Source organism: Lissotriton vulgaris, chromosome 1_1, assembly GCF_964263255.1.
Source record: "Lissotriton vulgaris chromosome 1_1, aLisVul1.2, whole genome shotgun sequence".
Taxonomy (NCBI): domain Eukaryota; kingdom Metazoa; phylum Chordata; class Amphibia; order Caudata; family Salamandridae; genus Lissotriton; species Lissotriton vulgaris.
The window spans coordinates 1,144,627,685-1,144,637,008 of NC_141685.1; the positions used below are offsets into that span (position 1 = coordinate 1,144,627,685).

General features: G+C 48.0%; 1 pseudogene; it reads right to left on the minus strand.

The window, feature by feature from the left end:
* Nucleotides 1–7,011: 7,011 nt before the first annotated feature.
* On the minus strand, nucleotides 7,012–8,884 carry LOC147748812 (uncharacterized; annotated as a pseudogene).
* Between the last annotated feature and the right edge of the window lie 440 nt (nucleotides 8,885–9,324).

The following is a 9,324-nucleotide window of genomic DNA, read 5'->3' on the forward strand; positions in this document are numbered from 1 at the left end:
TAGCCTCCAGGTTTTAGTCAGAGAAAAGTTAACTTTCTAAAAGTTATGTTTCCTCAATAGTAATAAAAAATTACTTCACAATTAATTGGGCTTTTGATAAATAGGAAAAAGAGTTGTTAATTTATTTTTCTAGCTAGTCCCTACCCTAAAACAGCAGACTTTTTTTCAAATATTTTTTTCTTAGCAGCTTTTTTGTTGTATTACAGTATTCATCAGTGGTGCTCCTGATTTAGAATTCCAGTGCTATCACTTCATTCAGTAGGGGAACAACAGGATCATGCATCACCTTCTATTAGCCACAGGTTGTAATAAATATATCAATGCCCTTGCTAGGGTTACATCATTGTGTAAGGGACAACAGATAAAAAAAGCAATAAATAATGAACTATATACAATAAAACATTACGAGATCTCAGTAGTTCTTAAGCAGCTAATCATGATATGTTGGCGTTTACGCCATTGTTACACCATAGCAGACGTGTTTCTGGTGGTAAGTAGTGTAGCCTGTTGGAGTGGGTGCGTAATGGCAATACATCGTCCGTAAGTTATAGACAGCGGAGAGAAATGTGGGTGTCTTATGAGCATTAGTAGTCTGTGTCCAAACATGGAAATAGTCAGGAGGATACATTGCAGGGCGGTCATACAAGCCGGGATATGGAAAAATCATTTGTGTGCGAAGCATTGCATGTCTACCTGTGTTGGTTAAGCAGTCAGTGTAATGCCTGTCAGGCTACATTTGGAATGAAAAGGGAATGGTTGTCGTTCAGGGGGTTTGCTCGTCTGCTTTAGCTCAACCGTCAGTAAGAAGGCTTTCCCGGCTCTCGCCTCCTGCTCGGGATTCACCACTCCTACCGGGCAGTCAGAGCATGTATGCAGGAGATGTCCATACCATGGCTATGTTGTGTTTAAATAATACAAAACCCAAATCTATAAATCGGTATGCATGTTTTTTTGCCCTTCGTGCGGGGGCGCAGTCCCAATAGGCACGATTTAAGCAATAACCCATTCAGCTCCCAAAAGAAGCCCCTAGGTAGCAAAAGTAGAAGGACCACAAAGAACCACAGTATTCAGGGGAGAACCAGCATTTTGCATGTAGCCACCCGACCCTGTGGAGATAATGGGAGTGAACACCAAAAAGGCAGGGAGCGGCGTATGGAACCCACAGTCCTATCCAGATTTCCCTCCTTAAGATCTTTCTCAGTGTGATATATTTGTATACCTAAATATTTAAAGGTGTCAAAGCACCATTTTAGATGGGTCCCCAGTTGATCCTCTCTTTCCTCAACCGGTTTGTGTACCAGAGGGAATACACATGACTCATCCCAATTTACGCATAGCCCAAAAATCTCTCCAAAAATATCCAATAGTTCCATGAGTCCTAGAAGTGATGTAGTCACTGTGAGAAGTTGGCCTGATATATGATGTCTCCAATTCTGGGGGCACCTTGTATCAGTCCAAACAATCCCTTATGGTGATGGTTGTAAGTCAACCTTATAGACAAGCTATCCTAAGGGTAGCATGGACTAAGCAGCCTTAAAGGCTTAACTCAAGAGGTCGTGTTAAGCAAGCTGTTTTACCAATCACAATCCTGTAATATCAAATGAAAGGACACCACACAAGTTATATATTATAAAAATATATGTATTTATTACTAGAATAATCCTCTGTACTCGTTATGAGTGCAGAGGCACAAGCGTTTAAACAAAAGCACAGTTAAACATATAAAAGTTGCACAATTATGGATGAGGCCCAGGGGCCACGCAAACCATACATTAAAAAAGTGGTATAAGAGATACCAATCGAACAGTGGTTAGGCCTAGGGCCTAGGGAATCGCTGGGAGCAATCGGGACTAGCAATGCTGAAGTCGGGAAAAGCCTGCAGGATTCGGGTGCAGCGCTTAAAGCACACAGATGCACCAATGCAAAGTCAATGGTGCGTAAAAGTTATAAAGTTACTGTTAAAGAAGACTTCCGCTCAACCTAGAAGGACGAAACTTTAGACACATACACTAGAGGTGTGTACCAGTGTAGGAACACCGGCGTTGTTGAGTTACCTCACCCACAGGAAGCGGGTGCACAGGTGCGAAGTAGTGTCAGGTTTTGTCACGCAGGTTGCAGGTGCTTGGAGCTGAAGATGCTGCAGGCGTCGAGTCGAGAAGTGTCCGGTGTGATCCAAGGGTGAATCAAAGTTAAAGATGATCTGAAAGCAGGCACTGAAGATGTCCAGGAGTGGATCACGAGTTGTCCCACGCAGGCTCTCACTGGCGGCAGTGTTGGCTTCCGGATTGGAGCAAACAACCCTTGGCAAGCGCAACCCACGCAGGATTCAAAGATGGCTTATCACTCGGACCAGGAGGGTCAGAGCGGGTGCTCCTTTTCAGGAGAGCGAGTGCAAGTCTGGAGCAACCAGACTCATGAGTCAGTTTTCAAGGTTCGTCGGCACAGGGGCCACAAGCCAACGGGCAAGTGACCGGGCCAACGCGTTGAGCCAAAAGATGCAGAAGGGCCCCACGCAGCACTCGGTGAGTATAGAGGGGTGAGCTTCAGTGCAAGAGAGGCTCAGGGCTGGGGCTTCTCAAACCCCAATGCACAGTTTCAAGGATCACTCGTGGGCTGCACGTTCAGCGTCTCAGGGTCTTTCCAAGATGGCAGGCCCCACGCTTCAGGTCACCTCCACGGGTCTCAGCTCTGCAGGGACTGTGGATCGGGCTGTTAGAAGGCAGGCACGCTGGGTCTTGTTGAACTCTGTTGCTCAAGTTCTGGCAGGAACTGCCACGAAGCAAACGTCGAGGTGCTGGATGGTGCCTGTTTGCACAAGGTGGTCACTCCTTGACCACAAGGGAGATTCTTCAGTCTTCTACGTCGAGTAGGATGTCGAAGGGTCCATAGTTTCCTTTCATAAGTTTCAATCAGGATAATCTGAGTGCGTTGGCACTGCTCCCATTCTTATACCAATCTAGGGGGCTGGATTACCTGCTAGGTCCCTCCTATGGGTGGGACCCAGGAAGGGGGTGGTTACACCCCTTTCCCTTTGTCCAGGGTCACGCTGGGACTGGGGCTGGTGTGCCCCAGAACCGGTTTGACCGTATTATGCAAGGGGAAGCCTTGTGCGCCCCAGGCACTGTCTGATTTCATTCAGCCCTCCCTGCCCCTATACACTATCTCCTGTCTGGGGTGGTGTAGCACCTTCCCGCGACAGGAAACCCTTTGTCCAGGCCTCCTCTGCCGAGTTTCGGTCAGCAGCAGGAGGTCAGACTTGTGTCGATGGCAGCAGCATCCATTTTGTGATGCTGAGGCTCTGGTTAGGATTAATCGCGTTTCAGTAAAGTAACATGTCTTCTCCCTCTAGAAGGGTGGGATGCTATCCCCGTTGACAGGATTGTCGAGGGGATAGTATTCCAAATCGTATGACACCTTACACAACATGTTTTGATAAAGCCAAACCAAAGTTAGCACATAACCGCGATGGATTATAATGCACTTAAGAGTATACGGTATGGCATTATCCCGGAACAGCTTAGGGAGTTGTTCCCGACAGCTGCAGACAGGCTCAGCTCATGCTCGAGCACCATCTCACATTAAACCACTCACTCTGCCTCCAGGATTGATAAGGCCTGCCATAGGAGTGACTCATAGGTTTATATGTGTCCAGATACAGGTTTAGATATAGGTATACTATATCTAAGCAAGAGGTGATTACACCAACTTGCCCCAGTTGAGTGATCAGCCAGTTGTGTCATTTTAAGAGCCAGCCAGGGGTGGCAAAAGCTATGCTGCAGCCCCTGGTAGGCCTTGGATGCACCTATGCCCATGGCACCTATGGTGCACTGTATAGGGGCTGACAAGGTGTCCATTACCAATTTGGTTATGTACCTATAGTACATGTCTGTAAATTTAGAGAGAGAACAGCAGGCTGTGGGTCTGATTAGCAGGCCCACAGCCACATTAAGTCGAAAACCAGTGAAGCAAAAAGCAAAAATTGGGGTGACCATAGGATAGCAGACCCTACTCTCCTACACAACCTCCCCCCAAAACGCAGGGACATTAAACTTAACCTTGACCAGATAAGTCTTCATGTTCTAAGTGGAAGTACCTGGAGAGACCATCTGCATGGTCAGTCCCTGGGCGGTGCTCCACTGTAAAGTCCATCCCCTGTAGGGAAATGTACCACCTGAGTAGTTTGGGGTTTTCACCCTTCATCTGATTTAGCCACAAGAGGGGCTTATGGTCCGTCTGAATTAGGAAGTGAGTTCCAAACAAGTATGGCCTCAACTTCTTCAGGGCCCAAACCACAGCAAAGGCCTCCCTCTCAATAGCTGACCAACGTTTCACCCTGGGGTCAGCCTTCTGCTAATAAAAGCAATGGGCTGGTCTTGACCATCTACATTAAGTTGTGAAAGCACAGCTCCCACCCCCAACTCAGAAGCATCTGTTTGAACAATGAACTGTTTGGAGTAGTCAGGACTCTTCAGGATAGGTGCAGAGCACATGGCCTTCTTCAGGTCATCAAATGCCTTTTGACAGCTAACTGTCCACTGAACCTTTTTGGGCATCTTCTTGGATGTCAAGTAATTTAATGGTGTCACAATGGACCCATAGTTCTTTACAAATTTCCTGTAATACCCAGTCAGACCCAAGAAGGCTCTGACTTGTTTCTGGGTAGTTGGAGGAGCCCAGTCCTTTATGGTCTGGATCTTACTCTCCAGTGGTTGAACCTGACCCCCACCTACTAGGAGGCCCAGGTACACAACCTTACTCTGCCCTATCTGGCACTTGGTACCCTTGATAGTCAGGCCTGCCTTTTGCAGGGCCTCCAGAACCTTCTTCAGGTGGATCAGGTGATCCTCCCAGGTGGAGCTAAAGACAGCAATATCATCTAGATATGCTGCACAAAAGTCATCCAACCCAGCAAGGACATTCACCAACCTTTGGAAGGTGGCAGGTGCATTCTTCAAACCAAAGGGCATTACCACAAACTGATAATGTCCACTAGGGGTAGAGAATGCTGTTTTGGCTTTAGACTCTTCAGCTAACCTGATCTGCCAATAGCCAGCTGTCAAATCAAATGTGCTCAGAAATTTGGCAGAAGCCAACTTATCAATGAGCTCATCTGCCCTTGGAATGGGATGAGCATCTGTCCTAGTGACAGCATTGAGACCTCTGTAGTCCACACAAAACCTCATTTCTCTCTTTCCATCTTTGGTATGGGGTTTTGGCACAAGGACTACTGGGCTGGCCCATGGGCTCTCTGATGGCTCAATCACTCCAAGTTCAAGCATCTTTTGCACTTCAGCCTTTATGCAATCCCTGACGTGGTCAGGTTGCCTGTAGATTTTATTCTTCACAGGCAGACTGTCACCAGTGTCCACCTCATGGGTGCACCAGTTAGTTTGACTGGGTGTGAGAGAAAACATATGTCTATGGGCCTGCAACACCTGTCTGCAGTCCATCTGTTGCTGGTCAGTGAGGCTGCCTGCCATGGCTACTCCATCAACTGAACCATCTTCAGGGTTCTGGGACAACAAGTCTGGGAGAGGCTCACTCTCTTCCTCCTGTTCCCCATCTGTGGCCATGAGCAGGCTCATGTCCTCCCTGTCAACAAATGCTTTCAATCTGTTCACATGGAGCACCCAGTGGGGGTTCCTAGGGGCTCCAAGGTCCACCAAATAGGTGACCTCTCCCTTCTTTTCAAGTATGGTGTAGGGTCCAGACCATTTGTCCTGGAGAGCTGCTGGGGCCACTGGCTCCAACACCCACACCTTCTGCCCTGGCTGGAACTTAACCAGAACAGCCTTTTGGTCATGCCAAGCTTTCTGTAATTCTTGACTGGCCTCCAGGTTTTTGGATGCTCTTTCCATGTACTCAGCCATCCTCGAGCGGAGACCAAGTACATAGTCCACAACATGTAAATGTAAATGTAAATGTACAGGAATTTATATAGCGCAAATCACCGAGCGGTTTCTAAGTGCTTGCTTAGGGAACCCGTCCTGGTATTCCCCTGTGAGATAACCCCGGCAGGGTATTCGCAAGGTGAAAGCCAGGCATCCCGCCGCGAGGGGCCATTGTGGAGATTAAGCAAGCTATTGCTCAGAGTCGCAGAGTATGAACCCGTGAATCGCGTAGGCACCGGAGTGAGAATTGTCGAGTCCATGGACATTTTAGGACTCAAGACCCTGCCGAGCCGGGAATTGAACCCTGGTCCCGGGCTGACCTCTGCTTCCAGGTCTGCCTCCTCTAACCAGTGAGCCACACTTTCCACATCTAGCTTAGGCTTTTTGAGAGGTAATTCCCATCCTTCCTTCACCAGACACAATGGACCCCTCACAGGGTGGCCAAACAAAAGTTCAAAAGGGCTGTAGCCAACCCCCTTCTGTGGGACCTCTCTGTAAGCAAAGAGCAAGCAGGGTAAAAGGATGTCCCATCGTCGCCTAAGCTTCTCAGGTAAACCTTTTATCATTCCCTTTAGGGTCTTGTTGAACCTTTCAACACGCCCATTGCACTGAGGATGATAGGGTGTGGTAAACTTATAGATTACTCCACACTCTTTCCACATTGCTTTCAAGTATCCAGACATGAAGTTGGTACCTCTGTCTGAAAGAACCTCCTTTGGAAAGCCCACTCTTGAGAAAACTGCAAGAAGGGCCCTTGCCACAACAGGAGCTGTTGTAGTCCTCAGGGGAATTGCCTCTGGGTACCTGGTGGCATGATCCACTACCACCAGTATAAATCTGTGCCCACATGCTGTTTGAGGATCCATGGGACACACAATATCTATTCCAACTCTTTCAAAGGGTACCCCCACCACAGGTAGTGGTATCAGGGGGGCCTTTGTTGTGCCACCTGACTTACCACTGGCTTGGCAAGTGACACAGGAGCGACAAAACTCCTTGACATTTTCTGACATATGAGGCCAGTGAAAGTGAGAGACAAGCCTGTCCCAAGTCTTGTTCTGGCCTAAGTGTCCTGCAAGGGGAATATCATGGGCCAAGGTAAGAAGGAAGCCCCTAAATTTCAAAGGTATGACCAACCTCCTGGTGGCACCAGGCTTGGGGTCTCTAGCCTCTGAATAAAGGAGCCCATCATCCCAATACACTCTATGGGTACCTTGAGCATTCCCAGCAGCCTCAGCAGCAGCTTGCTGTCTGAGGGGTTCAAGGGAAGGGCAATCTAATTGGGCCTGCCCCAGGTCTGCCCTTGAGGGTCCCCCTGTCCCCAGAAACTCAACCTGATCAGGTTCAAGCTCCTCAGAGACAGTCTCCTCTTGGACTGCAGAATCAGCTCCCTGTGAAGTCTGATCCTCAACCTGGGGCAAGTGGGAAGGCACAGCCTTAACCGTCTTGCTCCTTCTCTTGGATTGTGGTTGGTCTATAGTTTCAAGATCCACCACAGGTTTAGGTAGGCACTTCTTTGCCTGAGATCTGGTTATAGCAAGGACATGTGCTGATATCCCTAGCATTTCTGCATGAGTCCTTTACTCCACCTCTGACCAAACTGAGTTCTCTAGATCATTGCCCAACAGACAGTCTACTGGCAGGTCTGCACTCACAACAACTTTCTTGAGGCCAGTTACCCCTCCCCAGGAGAAGTTAACAACAGCCACACTATGTGTAGTAGTGGCATTGCTTGCATTGGTCACTAGGTAATTCTCACCTAGTACAATTTGTCCAGGGTCCACAAAGTCAGGTGTCACCATAGTGACACTGGCACATGTATCCCTGTAGGCCTGAGCCAGTTACTCATTAATTAAAGGCGTCTGTCTATACTTGCCCAAGTTACTGGGACTCACAGTAGTGGGCATGGCCATGTCCACATCATAGAGCAGACCTGCCTGAGTAGGGATTCTGACTAGGCCAGACTCCATCTCAGTACCCAGGGTCAACCCTACTATACCCTTAGGTTGTGTACCACCACTGCTGACGGTACTAGGGGGTGCAGGTGCTTTGGGAGCTGCAGTGGTTGGAACTGGATTTTTCTTTGTGCATTCACTCCCCCAGTGGGAAGTGGACTTACAAGTATTACACCAAGGTTTCTTTGGGCCATCATTCTTCTTCTTCTTGTTACCATTTTGGGAACCATCCTCCTTATTAGAATTTTGTGGGCCTGAAGAAGACTTCTGGTCTTTTTCTTTATCTTTCTTATCCCCACCCTTCTGGTCTGTTTTCTTCTGGTCACCACCATGGTTCTAGGGATTCTGCTTATTCCTTGTTCTGACCCATTTGTCTGCCTTCTTTCCCAATTCTTGGGGAGAGGTCAGATCAGAGTCAATAAGGTATTGATGCAACAGCTGGTTCTGACAGTTATTAAGGATCTGCTCTCTCATTATAAGATTGTACAATCCTGTATAGTCTGAGACTTTACTTCCCTGCAGCCAACCCTCCAGAGCCTTAGTGGCACAATCAACAAAATGAGTCCAGTCCTGAGTCTGTGCTTTTTGGGTATCTCTGAACAACAACCTGTATTGCTCAGTGGTTAGGCCAAACCCTTCAATAAGAGCACTCTTCAGGACAGAGTAGTTTTTGGCATCCTCAGGTCTAACTGTGAGGAGCCTATCCCTCCCTTTCTCAGAAAAGGAGTACCATAAAGTTGCAGCCCACTGATCTTGAGGAACCTGCTGTACCATGCAGGCTCTCTCCAGAGCAGTCATCAATTTGTGGATGTCATACCCTTCCTTGTTGGGGGGCACAATTTTTGTCAGGTTTCTATTGTCATAGGACCTGTCTTTCTCTCTAGGAAATATGCTGCCACCAGTGGAATCTAATCCACTCAACTTTTGTTCTCTTGCTAAAGCAAGTTTAGCTTGAGCCAGGGCTACCTCTTCCCTCTCTATCTGGAGTTGGACAGCCCTCATTCTGGCCCTATGCTCTTTTCTCTGGGGGGAAGTCATTCCCCTTTGAGATTCCCTTGAGGCACTAGAAATATGAGAATCCCTTGAGGAGGATCTCAACCTTCTGTTACCTGAGGGAACTATGTTATAGGATCTGGGGAGGTGCTCGCCCTCTCCATTCCTATGTAGGTCCAAGTTGGTTTGGTTAAGCCTCCCCACTAGTACCTGGTTGGTCCTTTGATCTTGATCTGAATCATCCTCTTCTGATTCATGTTCCTCCTCTATGTCTATGGGGTTCTCAATCTCAGGGGGATTCACTCCATCTCCTGCATCTAAGGGAACTGCACTAGCCTTAGCTAAGTCATCCTTCTCCAAGATGGCTATCAGGATGGGAATGGTAGGGTTGTGACCCTTTCTCAGCCCCCTTGAAGTGCACAAGGCACTCAGGTCCTTATGGCTGAGGGTGTCATAGCTGGAAGGTGCCTTGGTAAGGTCAACCA